Source organism: Hyperolius riggenbachi, chromosome 11 (assembly GCF_040937935.1).
Source record: "Hyperolius riggenbachi isolate aHypRig1 chromosome 11, aHypRig1.pri, whole genome shotgun sequence".
Lineage (NCBI taxonomy): Eukaryota > Metazoa > Chordata > Amphibia > Anura > Hyperoliidae > Hyperolius > Hyperolius riggenbachi.
In genome coordinates, this window is record NC_090656.1 from 131,815,746 (window position 1) to 131,828,546 (window position 12,801).

Consider the following 12,801-nt stretch of genomic DNA (forward strand, 5'->3'; position numbering starts at 1 on the left):
TTTTTGTTGTAAGATTGTCAACAATGGTTTCCTAGCTGTTTGTGGGCTATGTCCTGGTAGATGTTTATTGTGGACCTCTTCCAGTTTATCTGGCCCCTTTGCCTTGCAGCATTTGTTACTGCTTCTGTTTCCCTGAAGTTGTGAAATTTAAAAATTATATCTCTTGGGGGTTCCTTTTCTTTTGGGGGGGCCCGCAAGACCCTATGTGTCCGGTCCATTTTTATCACATGATCCTCCGGGAGGGCCATCAGTTCATTAAACAGGGTTTGTAGATAACCAACAATGCCCTCTCCCTGAATTGTCTCTGGTACCCCCTTTACCCTCAGGTTTTTCCTCCTCTCACGATTCTGTAAGTCTTCAATCTCATATTTTAAATTGATATTAACCTCTTTCTGTTTCTCCTTGTCCCTGTTAAGGGTGTCTACTTCAGCTTGCAATTTGTTACTGCTTCCCGCAGGGCTTTAGCTTTCCCTTGCAACTCCACTACTCCCTCCTTAATCTCAGCTGTCTCAGTCCTCACGGACACCACAATTGGGCCTCTAAATCCTGCCTCATTGGCATGCTCCGCAAGTATCTCCAGATTTCCTCCATATTCCCATTCTGATTGGCCTCTGACCCGGGGGGAGCTTGCGTTGGACAGTGGCAGTGCGTTGTCAGCCGACCCCTTGCCCTCTATGAACAGTCTGTTGCTATTAGATTTTTCAGAGATTGCAAAAAACGTATTGACTGATCTTTGGGGAGCTTCTGAATCTTTCAGGGAAGTGTTCGTTTTTTTCCTTGTCTTTATCTTTAACCATCTTTACATCCACAGTATTAAGTGTGAGGCTTCTTGCACACCAAGACGTTGTGTTAGGTGCCACGTTAAGGTCGCATAACGTGCACCTAACACAACGTATGGTGCTGCAAGAGCCGACGGTAGAGTGAGCCGCGTTAGGCGGCTCGATTCCTATAATGTCTCCCAGAGTGGCGCTGATTGGCCAGCGGGACCACGTGATGCGGAGCGAGACACTCCGCATCACGTGGTCCCGCCGGCCAATCAGCTGCCGCCAGTGCAGTGAATATTAAGTAGCCATGTGCGTGGCTACTGTAGCTGGCTCTCCCCGCCTCCTCTCCGCCCCCCACTGCGCATGTGCAAACAGTCTAACGCGGCTATAGCCGCTCCAACGCCGTAGCATGCTGCACTTTGCGGAGAACGTGCAGCATTACATGTAACGCAACGTGGGCTGTGTGAACAGCCCACTTGTGTTACATTGCTGTGCGTTGGGGGAGCGTTACAGGCGCACTAACGTGCGCCTGTAACGTCTTGGTGTGTAAGCAGCCTTAAACAGCAGTCTATGCTTATGTCTGGTGGGGTGGTGGGGGATCTTAATGTCTGGCTATGAATTGCAGTTCAATAACACTGTGTTTTTAATCTTACCACTCCAGCTGCCCTTCTATTTTACCTTATGCTTCTGTCTCAACTCTGGTATTTTTCACAGCATATGCCCTTTTCAAATCTCCATCTGGGGCTGCTCTGCTGCTGTTGCACTTCTCCCCCTCCAGACACACATACCCGGGGAGCCTGGGTATGCCAAACAGGTCACCAACCGCTGTGAGCCACGCTACTCCGGCCTCTTTCCTCCACCACCTCGGATCTCAGCCTCTGGTTCTTTCACAATTCTCCTCCATAGGCTCACCCCTCTGCCGTGGACCTCTGTAGCCGCTTAGGGCGCAAGCACTAGCGCCTCCCGAACCGCCAACTACCGTGGGCTCCTCTCTCCTCCCTGCCGCAGCCAAGCCTTCCACCTCCCGGTGGCTCCCAGGGATGCACACTTCCCTTTTCCTTCCGCCAGATCAGCCCCCCGTCTTTCAGCTACCCACACTGTCCAGGGGGAGATCCTCTTAGTTGGCCTTGGCACTCCTATGACAGTCTGCAAGGATTACCATGTCCCCTTGCTGCGGCTTTCAGCGGACCAGGCAGCATGCGGGGAGATCCAAGCTAACGGCGGCCATCCATACGCCAAGCCGGGGACCTGAAGTCCAGCAGCGTATCCCTCACTCCATCATGGTGAGCTCCTCCCCCCCCCCCCCCCCGGAAGTCCTCCAATAATAATATATATTTACCATATTGTAATGTAGCCTAGAAAAGTGTTGTTTTATGCAACTCCATTTTTATGGCATGTGTGCGTTAGTAATGGTTTTGTATGGAGTCATTTGTTAGATTGTTTCAGCTGACTGCAATGGCTTTATAGACCTGATGTTAGGGTCAGTGTTCTGTTTAGGAAAGAATCACCTTAATATGTACACTTCTTTTCATGTGACTGTGGTGTAATATCACCTTTGTCCTGAATATGTTAGATGACCACCTATAATCCTGCCAAAAAATGTTACTTTTCATTAGTTAATGTTTACCCAAAACAGATAATCAACAACCAAAATAAACTCTTGCATGCTCAGAAAAACAGGAGTTTTGTAAGAATCCATGAACTGGCCATGTCTGAATATTTTAGTAGCATTTTAAAAAGTAGTACATTTTAAATGTAAATCAAACTAAGTTGTCAGCAGTGGCCAGGTCCATGCAAGCAGCAGCCAGCAGCTCCTTCACACTGCTTATCTCCCTCCAGTTGCCAGGAGTTAGATCAAGCAGCTAGCTCGGTCATATAGTACCACAGTGACATGGCCCAAATTATGGGGCTAAGGGCTGGTTCACATCATTCAGCGCAGATGGCTGTGCGGTCAGAACGCAATGCGTACGATCGCACACCATCTGCGCTACAATGCGCTGCAGATCCCATTCACTACAGTGAGTGGGATCTGCGCTGCGATTCCCAAAAATTCATGCAGCAGTGCGATATCGCATCGCACATGATGGGAGCGGTCAAAGGGCTGTCTATGTTCTTCTACCGTTCTTGGTGTCGCACACTATGGGCTTGATTCACAAAGCGGTGCTAACAGTTAGCACGCTGGTGAAAAGCCCTTTATCACGCCTAAACTCAGTTTAGGCGTGATAAGAAGAAACTCGCGCGATCTCCCGCGCGCAAAGTTTTGCGCGCTGCGCGCGCAGTGCACCGTGCTTCGCGCGCAGCGCCCATTGAGCCCTATGGGAATTTGCGCGCGCATGCGCGTTCGCGCGGAGAGCAGCACAAATCGGTGATAACTCAGTGGTGCAAAGGTTATCACGCCTAAAGTCTTTTAGGCGTGATAACTGGGTTATCACCGCTTTGTGAATCAAGCCCTATATGCGCTGCCAAAATGCGCACGGCAGGGCGTATAGTCTGAACGAGCCCTAAGTGTTATACCCATTGTTGCCACACCTACCTGGTGACTGCCAATGGGCAGAATTTTCTCTACACTCCTTTTACTAATGGCACAGTTCTGTTTCCCTAGTATTGATTTTTTTTACATAGAAAACTGACCAAAATATTTTATGGAATAAAGACAAAAAAATATACAAAGTAAAGTGTCCTCTGTGATAGTGACAATGATGGTAATAGTATGGTAAAAGTATACAGTAAAAAATATAAAAAACATGTTTGTGATAGATGCTCTTCTAATTTTTGTCATGTCTATAAAGCTGTAGCACCAGTATCAGAGGTACTTCAGGTCAAACATTGTGGAGTTATTGTAGTACGCGCGAAGCACAAATAATAATTAAAAACCAAATCAAAATGAGGAAAGTAGTGGGACTATTATAGTTTTAGACAACGCGTTTCGTAGGTTAGTGGACCCACTTCATTAGGTAAAATAAGGGATATGTGTGGTTCCGTGTATGCACATAGCGCCATCTATAGCCTTATGAGAATGTTGCGAATTTGTGCTCCGCATTGAAGTGTCGCACGGTTTCCCTGTCTCTGGTGAGGCAATCTCAATGGGCCACAGCTGGGTGGTCACCGGCAGCTCACACCAATCACTGGTCGCATAGTCAATGGTAACATTATCTATCAGCTATAAATGACTAGTCAAATCAGTATATGTTTCTGGTAACCCTTTCCCTGACAGCCAATTTTGTCCTAAACGCTAACATCTACTGCCATTTTGCACTCATTAGGTTTACTTAGGATTTTTGACAAGAAAACCTACATGAAATAGGACATATTGGGCTTGAACACTGAAACACAATTTTAGTGCTTTTTCTGGAGTTATCACAAAATGTTTGAGTGCAATATGTAAAAAAATTAAAAATATTAGTTTGTAAAAGCCTCGATTCTGCTGAATCCAACGATATAAGATATGTATAGGTCTTGCCAGTACAGGTAGCCAGATATAGGTACAGCAGGTATAGGTAGCCTGGAATAGATGCCGCCAGTACAGGTTGCCACATATAGATGCAGCCAATATAGGTAGTCTGGAATAGGTGTTGCCAGCCAGTATAGGTAGCCAGATACAGGTGTCGCCAGTACACTTAGCCAGGTATAGGTGCTGCCAGGCAGTACAAGTAGCCAGATATAGGTGCCGCCAGTATAGGTAGCCAAGTATAGGTGCCGCCAGTACAGGTAGCCAGGTATAGGTGCAGCCAGTACAGGTAGCCAAGTATAGGTGCCGCCAGTACAGGTAGCTAGGTATAGGTGCCACCAGTACAGGTAGCCAGATAAAAGTGCAGGCAGTATAGGTAGCCAGGTGTAGGTCCTCCCAGTATAAGTAGCCAGGTATAGACGCAGTCAGTATAGGTAGCCAGATATAGGTGACACTGGGGAGGAGGGCCGACATTATCCTCCCTCCCTCTCCATGGGCCCCCCTGCAGAGCTGGAGCTGCAGTGCTGTGTGTAATTAACTCACCCAATTGCTCGCTCCATGCAGTGTCCCCACCGGCAGCAGGCTCCTCTCTGGCCGCCCAATATCTGTATGACGTGTCATACAGGGAAACAGGAAGTAAAGAGGAGACGGCTGGTAGCAGGGACACCGCATGGAGCGAGCGATTGGGTGAGTTAATTATATACTTCACCACTGCTCCAATTCTGCAGGGGGGCACAAGAGGGGGGCCCATAGAGAGGGAGGAATGATGTCGGCCCCCCCTCCCCACTTCTTCCCCCTGCAGAAATGCCAAAAAAACATACCAGGTACGTTTTTGGCATTTATAGCCTATGTCTGCCATAACATACCAGGTACGTGCTTGGCAGGCAAAGGGTTAAAGGGAACCTGAAGTGAGAGGGATATTGAGGCTGATATAGTTATTTAAAACAATACAAATTGCCTGGCTGTCCTGCTGATCCTCTGCCTCTAATACTTTTTGCCATAGACCCTGAACAAGCATATTAGATGATTATAATTATGGGCCTGATTCACAAAGCGGTGCAAACTTTTTTGCGGACTTTTGCACGCGCAAAGTGCCTCGATTTGCACAACCGCGGACTTTTGTGCGCGCAATTTTGCGGCAAATTGCGCACGCAAAAGTCCGCGAAAAAGTTTGCACCGCTTTGTGAATCAGGCCCTATATGTTCCTTACAGACATCTGACAAGATTAGCTGTATGTTTGTTTCAGGTGTTTGATTCAGACGCTTCTGAAGCCAGAAAGATCAGCAGAACAGTTGGGCAACTGGTATTGTTTAAAAAGAAATAAATCTGGCAAACTTTCTCTCCCTTCAGGTTCCCTTTAAAACAATGGGTGGCAGAGAGTGTATGTTCAAAAGAGCATCTTGGCTAGTCAGATTCCTTGTTATAAACATATTGAAACCCTGTCTTCTATATTAACTATTATAATTTAAATAAGCTCAGCAAAATATATGCTAGTTAAATTCTAGTTAGAGTTATTCCTTAAACAAGTGTACATAGCAAAATTTTCAGAATACATTTAAAATTAAGCTGAGGAAAATTGTTTATAATTTCAATTGGAGACTTAGACAAAAGCTGCAGATATAACAAGGTCACCGTGTCTTTCATTCCTAGATATAGAAAATACAGCGGTGGAAAATTCCAATTATTCAGCCATTTTAATAATTTGGTATAAAAGGAGAAGTAGTGTGGTCTGGACCTCAAATCCTGACAACAACTGCCTTGGGTTGAGACCTTCTATATCATTGAGGAGAGGTATGCCTTATTGATATAATATTCATTCTTTTATATTACTGTATTTAATATTATATTAATTCTGGTAATTCTTGGTACGCTTAACATTAAATATTTAGCTTTGCCTATTAAACATTGAGTGTTAGCATTTTATTATGATTATTTTAGAACACTGTCTTCTCAGTAACGACACTGACTCAGTAATATTTCAACGTTAACCAACTTTTGATCCACAATTTAATATCTGCAAGAAAAAGTGAATTTAATGGAACTGTAAACTTTGAACATCTTAAAGATTCATATTTTTCTGCTGTAAATATATTGCTTATTAAAAAATACACTTTTAAATAAAAATCCAATCCAATCAAAATCCAAACCGAACACTTTGAGATTTCAGGAGGATTAGGAACCATCATTTTTTTTTACTGTAGTAGAGGGAAGGGACTCCACTTTACCCAATATTTTGATCAGAACATTTTAGAAGGTGTGCTTTTTACATAGGTAGATACCACTAGGTATTCCAACAGGCTGCTGACTTGGGCCCCCTGTAATAGTTACCTTAGTGTCTGCTTTCTCTCTGACTGGTGCCTAGTGAAGCGAGAAATGGCTGTGCAAGGAGAGCTGAGGGTAATCTATCACATTATCCGCCTGTCAGTGGGATGTGCCAATCCATAGTAACTATGAGTATATGGTGCGGAGGAGATACATTTTTAAATTTCCTCACATATGTTAAAAAAGAGAATTAAGATAGATATTGGCAGCAGCATACCTAGGGAATTTGACACCCGGTGTTGATTATTAACAGACCCCCCCCCCCCCAACCAATTTTTTTGATGGGAGGGTTGACAGATTGGGGTGCCGAGCGTGTTGCTGCAAATTTTTGGGGAAAAGGACTCATCGGGATAACCGTCATGAAACGCTGTACTCTATACAGTGCTGCAGAAGATGTCAGTACTATATAAATACATTCTAATAATATGGTAGGACATTAGACTATGACTATGGTACGATTAGATTATGAGCTCCACTGAGTACAGTCAGAAAAGGGGGACATATGAAGGAGGGAGATGCTTGGGGGGGGGGGGTAAATAGGGAAGAGGCACAGGACAGAGAGCCTGGTGGGAGAGGAGAAATGGCAGGAAGGCATCTCATCAGGACTGCAGACATCACCAGTGCTGTTTGGCAGGGACATGCTGTTAAACAGAGCCACTTAAATCTAAAAAGAGGAAAGGGTCATGGGGAAGACAACAGGGCGGGAGGGGGAGCTGGGAAAAGAGATAAGATTACCTGCAATCATGCTAATCTAAATTGCCAGGAACTTATTGAGTCTGCTCACTACAGGAGGCAGCTTTCAGCGCTTGCATCACTGGCTTCTGCAACAGCAGACTGCTCCACATTATTGATTATTTACTCTGATCGGGATAAATAATCAATAGTCCAGGGCGCTCTGGTATTACAGAAGCCAGTGCATATAGCTAGTAATGACAGGAGACTTCTGAAGCACTAAACACATCCTGCCACCTCTCCCTACTAATGTCCCAGCTGCAACACAGCAATCATTCTCTCCACTCGCCCTGCTGCTCTGCATATTAACTCACTGCAGGCTGTGTGTAGAGAGCAAGGAAAAACACATTAAGGGGGAGGGGTGCTACATCTAGTTCAGGAAGTAGTACAGTCTCCTGCCCTGCATGCTGTTTTCCCAAACTTTGCCCGAACTGTGAAAAAAAGATCCCAAGTGGAAAAACACAGTGACTGAGCACCACAGAGGCAACCCTAGCCATGGCTACACCTGGTGCTGTGAGCTCCTGCAGCCCTGTGGTAGGTACACCACCGGATATTAGATTAGACTCTTAAATGCCAATGTTAACAACTACGTATTCTGTGTACAATCTTAAATATCCCATATGCACACTTTTTAGTAGATGTTTTATTAATAGGGCGCAATGCATATCCATGTGCACACATGTTTGTATTCTCGCTCCTGTAAAACTACACACACTTTTCTATGGTCTCATGCATATCAAAAATACTATGTAGAGTGTATATTTTAACTACCAAAGTATGTAACTTTGTGTCTTAAAGTAGTATAGTTAGCATTTTAGTTTCTTTTGTGTCCCCCATAGCAATGGTCACGCTACTTGAGTACCGCAGGTCGCGCTAATAGCATAACTTGTGGTTGGAAATAAGGGTAATATTGCGGTGCACCACACCCTACTTATACTCCTTTGTACAATGTTCTTGGTAAAATGACGGAAGAACATAATCTTCCAGATTAGCAAAACAAAGGGAAATCCCTCAAAAAAAGTTTAAAAAGATGATCTTAGCCTAGCCGGTCAAGCAAAACACAGGGGGAACCCAGCATCACTATCCAATAAAAATTATCACTCAGTTTAAATACAGGGTCGCAACTCATACTCATGATGATTTAGAGTGCCAAGGTCCCAAGAGTCTTGATCCAAAATGCCTCCCTTCTAAGTAACATCTTCACCCTATTTCCCCCCCTCCTAGGTAGTGGTACTGAATCTATCAGTGATACTTTTAATTGACTGACAGAGTGATTCATCTCGGTAAAGTGAGCAGCAACTGCTTGCTCTCTTGACTGACCTCTAATGGCAGATTTACGTGAGCTTTAAGCGGTTGAGTAGTCATACTCACATAACTGAGACCCCATGGGCAATGTAACAAATAGATAACATAGCTCGAATCGCAAGTAAAAAAAGCCATTAATTTGATATTTTCTGCGAGTCAAAGGACTATAGAAAACACTCCCCTTATTTGTATTTTTACACATAGGACATGAGAGACAAGTAAAAAATCTTATTCTCATAGCAATCGGAGATTTTTTAAGTGCAAAAATATCTGCTCAAACAAGTTTCTGACCAATCGTGGGCGCTCGTTTATATGCCATTAGAGGAGGATTAACAAATTCCGCAACAGTTGGAAAATCTTGACGTAACAGTGGCCAATGACGCCTAATAATAGATGCTATCTCCCTAGACTTCGTGGAAAAAGTAGAAACAAAAGGGATCCGAGAGGGTCCCCCCTTGTTTCGTTTAGAACAGGTCGAGAGGATAGGTTCGTAGCAGAAGTCAAGAGGATAGTTCCTAGCCCGGAATTTCAATTCCATCTCTTTAAACCTTCTAGTCTTAACATCAGGGTCACTAACTATATGGTCTACCCTCTGAAACAGATTGTAACGATTGTAATAATGTTTTGGTGTAGCAACACAGACGTCTGATTATGTGGTGATCTGCAGAATCACCAATAATGCAAGTATAGCTAACAGGAACACAGAGTGAGATGGGCTTGGTGCAACAGTAACTGATTAGTTTAATGAGACCTCACCAGAGGAGCTGGTGGGTACTATCAGAAACAGTAACTGAGTAGATTTAACTAAACCTCACCAGAGGAGCTGGTGGGTACTATCAGAAAAGCACCTCACCAGTGGCAAGGGCCCACTGGTGAGTAGAGAGGTCAGACAGGCTAGGTTCGGCAACTGAGAGGCAGATACAGTACAGAATCAGTAGGCAAAAGAGTAGTAGATATTCAGGCAGAGGTTCAGCAAGTAGATCAGATGGGCAGAGGTACAGAAACGTTAAGCAATAGCGGAGTCAGAGATAAGCCAGAGTCATACACAGAATATCAATAATAATACAATAAACAATAGTCCTAGTCTTGCGTGAAATCCCTGGTTTCCTCCCAGATCAAAGCACACCGGATACTAGTCTAAGGTCTGAGCGCTAATACGTATGTATTCGCAACAGCAGACATGTTGCGAGTGAATCGTGCAGGCTTAAGAAGCAGAGGAGACCTTACAGCCGCGCCCACTACAATTAGCCAATCCTGAGCGGCGTGAGTCCCCTCTGACATCAGCCGACCAGCAGGTCAGCTGACGCGCCTCCTCCCAGCATAAAGGTCCTGTCTACGTGCGCGGCTGCGCGATACAGCAACCCTATGTGCTAATGATAATTCTGTCCTCGGCATGCTAGACGCTGACGGAACGGAAAAACCCACCGAGCAGGGAACTGAGGCGGCTGCGGAGACACTCTGCGTGCCCGCAGCCGCAGATGTTTCACAGATTTTTAGGAATATTACGAATAATTTGAGGAGGGTTAAAGCTATCAAAATGCCATATAGAATTGTGATCAGTATCTTTTCTATAAATATTGTTTTTTCTTTGGATTGGCTGTCATTTTTGCCAGGTTGTTCCTGATTGGAGGAAACTGGTGGCTAGCAGTTCCCCATCAGGTCCTCCTGATTTTTGTATCCGCCTTTGTGTCAGTCTTGCTTCTGATTGGCCATCCCAGCGTCACTGTCCCTATCCTGATTGGCTCATCATTTTTTAGCCTAGTATATAAAAGTGGATGTTTGATTACTGTGTCAGAGGCGTTGCAGGCTTGATAAAGGGAGGACGTCGACTTCATGATGCTTCAATAAAGAGCTGATAATACATCATCAAGACGGTGCTGGGTCATCTTCTGGCTTTCCTGAACCAATCCTGGGGATTTGCGCCGGCCAGTAAGGTGATATTGCTGCCGCTATGCTGTGTCGGTTGTCTCCAATCGAACGCTGCAAAATTTTACGCCGCGAACGATTGACTGAATCGATTGATGTCGACTGCTGATCGGTCGATCGTTCAGCATTTGCGTTATCGATTTCACAGCAGATTCAATCACAGTGATCGAATCTGCTGTATATCAGCGGGAATTTGAGTTAGTGCATGGGTAACTTTAGTGTGTGCGAGACAACACAATAATTGTTAAGCCATCTAAAGAAGTGAATAATCAGATTACTGGCCTTAAAATAACAAATATAGAAGGAAATGGAGTATAAGACTATATGGTAGAGAGAAAGATTATGAAAAGATTATGGAAAGCATAAAGAAATATAATCCCCCCAGGATCCTGGCTATAAAGGCCAGTTTGTTAATCCTGTATTTACCAAGAATTTAATATCTTGAGCTGCCAAGGTGTTCCCTGACAAAGAAAAGGTGCTATAACCTTTCATTGTGGGTATACATATTTACTGAACTTGGGGGAAGGGTTGCAGATGACAACTGCGTAATCCAAACACATTCAATACATTCTTCCTTCCAGAAAAATATTAGTAAAAGAGAGAGTTCACCACTGGTAAGTGTTATTCCCACCTCACACTCTAAATTATGTGCTTAATTTCTATCTAAAACTGTTGGTTGTCTGGTTGTTTCCTTGTGATTTATTTCTGATCTGTTGTGAAAGTGTATGGAGTGTGTGCACTTGTTTTTCTGCCCTGCTGTGAAGTGTGGAAAGCCTCCCAGTGATGGAGTAGAAAGTGCCTGTGTTATTGGGTGCAAAAATACATGTGATACAGTAAATCTGATCTGTATAAAGGTGACCACTAATGATCCAATCTTTTTCATCCAATTTTACTAAATCTATGTAGTAGAAGGGTAAATTGAGTGAATATATTGAATGGATAATAGTATAAGGGTAAATTGAGTGAATATATTGAATGGATAATATAGGGAGTGCCCTTATATTACATAGTAGAAGCAGTAAAGTGTTGTACCGTGTTAGCCATGAGTAAAAGCAAGAAGTTTTGAATCAGGATGATACCATTTATTGGCTAACTTAGAGATGGATAAACAGTGAGCTTTCGACTTATACATAGTAATGGTAAAATTGGATGAGAAACATTGGATCATTAGTGGCCACCTTAAAGGACTCACGAGGTGACATGTGACATGATGAGATAGACATGGGTATGTACAGTGCCTAGCACACTAATAACTATGCTTAGTGGTGCTCAGCAGAGCTCGAATATTCGAGTAGCTCGAATATTCGAGCTCTTTTTCAGCTATTCGAGCTCGGTATTCGAGCTCCGAATAGCTGTAGCTATTCAAATGGGCTATTCGAGTACACTCGAATAGCCCATTCACTATTCGAGCTATTCGAGCAAACCGGCGCTATTCGAGCTCGGTACCGAGCTCGAATAGCGTCATAGCCCAGATTGATGTCCTTAGAGCCAATCAGAGGGCTCCCAGGCCCTCTGACGGCAGCCAATCACAGAGGGGGACCCTGGCCAGCCCCTACCCTATAAATAGCGGCCGCCATGTTAGGTTTCTCCGTGCTTGCCTGAGACTTGTACAGAGAGAGAGTTGCTCCTTTGTGCTTTGGCTTAGCAAGAGCTCTATTGTGGTCATTTACCTAGCGTTTTTGCTCACATACACCTCCTATACACACCTATATTGTTGTTAGTTAGTTAGACATTGTATTTTAGTTAGTAGCTTTTGTGTTACATAGAGAGAGACTCAGACAGCTGCTGCACGCTTACAGCTTTAGGCCTCAGGGCCTGCCTGTGTGGGCAGCTGTTCTCTCCTGTCCTCTGTTTATTTCTCTCATCTATACCAGTATTTCTGCTGTCCTTTACTACTGATTGTATTAGTATTGTAGTTATATACTGTAACTGTACTAGGACACTCACTGTCACTGTTCATAGGCTACTAGCTGCTCCTGCGTGTGTGCACTCACTGTCTGTGTAGTGTGTACACACTACACACACTCTATTTCCTTCTGATAACTGATTGCTTATTGTAATTAGTTAGTTGTACTTACTGTTACTACTTACTGTACTAGGAGTCTAGGACACTCAGTCACTGTTCATAGGCTACTAGCTCCTGCGTGTGTGCACTCATTGTCTGTGTACACACACTACACACACTCTATTTCCTTCTGATAACTGATTGCTTATTGTAATTAGTTAGTTGTACTTACTGTTACTACTTACTCTTACTGTACTAGGAGTCTAGGACACTCAGTCACTGTTCATAGGCTACTAGCT

The 12,801-nt window shown here is 44.1% G+C and overlaps 1 protein-coding gene across 4 annotated transcripts in view; it reads left to right on the top strand.

Moving 5' to 3' along the window:
• Positions 1-12,801, top strand: part of LOC137538793 (sulfotransferase 1B1-like) — an 80,100-nt gene that overhangs the window by 15,307 nt on the left and 51,992 nt on the right. For 3 of the 4 annotated variants that reach the window (XM_068261117.1, XM_068261118.1, XM_068261120.1), the window contains exon 2: positions 5,863-6,003. The exons of the other annotated variant lie outside the window; for it this stretch is intronic. The gene's annotated coding sequence lies outside the window, so the exon portion shown is untranslated. The remainder of the gene's footprint in view (positions 1-5,862; positions 6,004-12,801) is intronic. 4 annotated transcript variants of the gene reach the window in all.